Source organism: Adiantum capillus-veneris, chromosome 28, assembly GCF_014529385.1.
Source record: "Adiantum capillus-veneris isolate H3 chromosome 28, ASM1452938v2, whole genome shotgun sequence".
Lineage (NCBI taxonomy): Eukaryota > Viridiplantae > Streptophyta > Polypodiopsida > Polypodiales > Pteridaceae > Adiantum > Adiantum capillus-veneris.
The window spans coordinates 26,650,402-26,655,152 of NC_140958.1; positions in this window are offsets into that span (position 1 = coordinate 26,650,402).

Consider the following 4,751-nt stretch of genomic DNA (forward strand, 5'->3'; position numbering starts at 1 on the left):
GATTGAATCACCGTCCTTGGCATTGGAATTCCTAGCATCTGGTGGTATGGTTGTCTACGTTGGAGTCATCTCATTATTGTGAATGGCAATGTGATTTCTTGTATTTATTTTGCTTGCAATCCGGCAAGCTGTATATGCTTTGGATTGACCTTGCACCCAATATATATAGATATGGACGCATGCTCTTGAAAAGCCTTACTTTTCAATATATTTTTATGACTTTCGCGTCCCTTTGAACTTCTGGAGACACAAACTTCAAATGTTTTGGAATTGTTAACAATTTAGTTTTTTGCGCAAGCCTTGCTCGTGAGTAGCCTCATACGAAGCCTTGCTTGTGAGTAGCCTCATACGAAGCCTTGCTCCTTGGTCGAAACATGACCGATGTACGGTGGCCGATCTTATGAGCATTACATTATCGATACACTCATATGCTACCTTGTATCCTTGCTCAAAGTCTAGACAGAGTTTAGAAAATTGACCCTGTCGATCCCAGACCTTATCGAGTAGGATGCCGTATTGAAAGCATACAATTCCTCCAATAAATCTCTATCTTAATTGCATGAAGAAAGCGTACTTGGGTTGCTCCTCATTTGCATACATTGGCCGAGAAAAGGAAAAGTACAAGGTTAGCAAGGTGCCGAAGCCGGAGCCAAAGCCAAGATGTAAGCATAGCCGATGACAAAGTGCAGATAAGAGGTCAAAAATGGTACCTTGCCCTAAATAGACTCCGGGTCCCTATTTTAGGAGTCCCCTTGACCATGCATGTAGATTATGGCCATGCCCACCCCAGTCCTACCTTAGGTCTGACATTAGTCCCCCCTTGGAGAAGCGTTTTCGTCCTTGAAAACAAAAGTGATCATATCTTTGTAAGAATACTAACGTATCTCATGGATACATATGTCCATTCGATCGATACACGGTTCAATAGGAGGTTCAACTTCCACATTGCCGTCCCTTTGCAACCATTTTGTGTAACCAACGCGACATATATCCAACATATTGTGTAGACTCTATTATAACTCAATTAAGTATTTTTAAATGAGTTAGTGTCTAAATTAATGACAAGATTTTAGACTTCTTGAAGGTATTGAAATATGCAAGAATATCTCTTCTCAATTTTTCATGAAAGTGACATGGTGACATAACTCATCAACACAGATTAAGTCCTTGATTTGGTGTTATTTCTCATCACTAGGCAACCCCACCATAACTGGTGATTGATGTTTAGAACCTAACCTAAACATGACGGGGACTAAACCTAGTCGCAACATGCTTTTCATCCTCGTAAGCAACTCCAAACTACAGAGACAACCTTTCCGATTGGATTGCTTCTTTGGTAACATACGCTCTTAGCCTATCCTTTAGCATGAGATTAACTCTTTTAAATTTCTTATCCGTCTCTGGATGGCCAACAAGATTGATATTGAGTTGTTTTGTCTCCAACCATTTCCAGACTGTCCTCGAGAAATGACTAGTAAACATGGGTCACATTGACTCCCAATATTTTTTAGTAATCTATATAATCTATCTAGATTATAAACAACCATTCTGGTTAATTGTAAAGATTGAATAGTGAGCTGAATAAACTTTACAAATTTATAGTCAATGTTAAGTACGGAGCCTGATTTACCCCTTGTAATTTCATGTATTAAAAATGCATATTTGTAAGGCTCCCGTTTTGCAGGAATATTTCTTTTCGTTGGAATATGGCCGAATGACGGTCGAAAAGTGGTCGAAAAACAACATGTCGGTTGGTCGGTGGGGATGGTGGGCGGAAGTCTTTGGCGGTGGCCGATTTCAAATTGGACTTGTCTTCTCAAGGGCGTCCACACATGGGTGCATTGGAGAGTCCAACTCGGACTTGTCTACACAAGGGTGGCTACACACGGCTGCCTCTCATGAGAGAGGGCAGCCCTTTTGGCCTATAAAAGGAGGCCTTTCTACACACAAAAATGGATTGTGAAGCAGTGTGGTGCATTCTGAAGTTGATGTGAGGTGGTGAGAATGAAGCAAGGCGGGAGCTCCAAAAGGGTGTAATCCTTTTGTAATCTACTTCTTGTTTTGAAGTACTAAAGCCATTGAGTGTCTACTTTCCTGTGGACGTAGCCCACATTGGGTGAACCATGTATAATGTGTGCTCTCTCTCCCTCTCTCTCTCTACTCTATAATCTCTCATGTGTGAAAATCATCTCTCTCCATTAAGTAAACTACTCAATTATCTACTTAGCTATATCTTATTTCCTAGTAGTCAAGGTATCTGCAAGCACCCTAACCGAGCCATGACTTCTTATGGTGATTGGTAGACCCACAATTAATCCCATAGAGATACTGCACATATGGTGCAAAATGCTTCGTAAGCTATCAATGTCATGAATCTGCATGCCGTTCCAAATCTGCCTTTACACTTGGAGAATATGAGTCTATGGAAAAACACTCAATCAAAGCTCACTGAAATGAAACTTAATCAAAGCATATTTTGAAATGAAACAAAATCAATTCATATGCTTACCTAGAGGTCGCAAAAAGCTTACACTTACCGGGAGTATATCTTTAATCTATTAAACACTAAATGAGAGATTATTGAAAATCAAGCAATATTGAACTGGTACCCTTGGGTGGCCTTAGTCCCTTGGTTAGATTTGTGTCACCAATAGGGATTGCAAGAAGCTTGGTAATTTGAACTTATCAACTACCCCTTGGGAGATTGAGGCCTTCTTTCCTTCAAACTACAACTATGAAGAGGCCAGTCTGTGACTCTCAACCATATGGAGTGATGTTGCATTAGCTGGGTCATGCCCTTAAAAATACCACTCCTATAAACACAATCAATGCTATAAGTTAAGTACCAAACCCTCTTAAGTTGAATCTTCTAGATATTGAAGTAATCATACCTCCCCATGAAAAGAAGAGGAAAATTCCCAACACCCAAAAGAAGGTAGTCATACTAGATTTTCTTTGGTGTTTACAACAAGAGATTACCTACTTTGAGGCTTTGTTAGTAGAATTATGTCATCCCATGAAATATTTGCTTGATAGTGCGGCCATGCCAATGTGCTATCAACGAAAAGCATCATCTATCGTATACGCACCTTGTGCATATAACCCATGATATGAAGTACCCGTCACTACAATCATATGCAACAAACACAAGAAATATACGAGCCTCAATTGGTACCGAGTAGAAGGTTACAACTATGGGTAGCCTCTATAATAACTTCAACATAAGAAACATCAAGAAAAAACAAAAAAGATCTTCCCTTGTCCTTGACAGAGTAGCTAATACTATAGCGGAAGCGTAAACAATGATTTGGTCGAATTATTGTCACCTTACTAGCATGTCATGCATGTAAATCTAAAAAAATAACATGATAAGGCAATGGCTATAATAACGGTCTCAATAGTTTGAGCCGATACCATACATGTCTTGCACAATATGTACTGGCATGAATATATTACAATTCGACATTTCAATCTGTATTGACATGGATACATTACAATCTGATTAGCATGGATACATCACAATTTGATGTTGCAATCTCGATTGGCATAGATACATCACAATTCTACGTTGGCAAACATGAAATGTGAGCTTATATCCTCTTTTTGCCAATGCCCAAACTTGTGTGCTAGTGCCCTTGACCCAAAGTCAATGGGTAATACTTGGCATGGGTGAGAAGAAGAAAATGTTGAAGGTTAAAACACGAAAAAACAAGAACCTGAAATTGTCTGACCTTGTTACCCCTCTGTAGCCAGTTTCCTAAAATTCAGAGAGCATTTCTTTCTTTAGAGTGAATTTCAGTTTGCTTGGCACTAACTCATAGTCATGCATGCTGAGTAATTCAAGCCTGCATGCCCTCTTGGATGGTTCATATCGCCCTCCAATGAAAAATCATATAGATATTTTGCAAAATCCTCCAAGTTTGTATGCTGATAGCAAAACTTTGGAAGGTTTTATGAAAAATGCATAAAATTGAAGCAGTGTTTCACATAAGGATATGGTAAGAATAAAACATGATAGAGTTTTTGTACTCATGTCTAACGGATGCTCCTACCGACATACCAATGTCATGGTCGATCATTTACAGATAATCGGCCGTGTTGAATTGTACTTCATGTTGAGAATCATAAAAGCACCATAGACAAACTTTATCTAACGACATAACTTGTCTTGACTAAAGCAACCTTTGCTAGCCAAGGTGGCTTTGCAGAAGAACTTGAATCCTTGTCCTAGACAAGCCATGCTCGTATCAGAATTTAATAGCAACATTTCTTGCACAAACCTTGCTTGATGAACTCAAGAAATTGTGCTCTTGCTAAGTGATTTGTTTGAAATGTTTGCTTATGGTGATCTTCACAAGCCTTGCCTCTGCCTTGATGGCATGCATTGCACAAGTATGAAAAACTCCCAAGGCATTGGACATTCGTTGCATGCCATAACCATCCAACACGTTCTTGAAGAAATTGAATGTCATAATAACTAATATCTAATTCTCCCAAATAATTTTCTTATGTTAAACTGATCATTTAGTATGGGGAAGTACCAGGGGAGAAAAAGCTCGAATATTGGTTAGGCTGGCAGACCGATCACAGTAGGGATCCAAAGGGGGGGCCATCTGCAAAAGAACAATGTGTATCAATGCGATTCAAAGACCCTAAGCTTCAGCCCATTAAGACTTCCAAAATGCTAAGGTTCCAAAATTCAAAGGTAATATCCAATGGCCAAAGTTTGGGGGAACTGGATGGTCATGGAG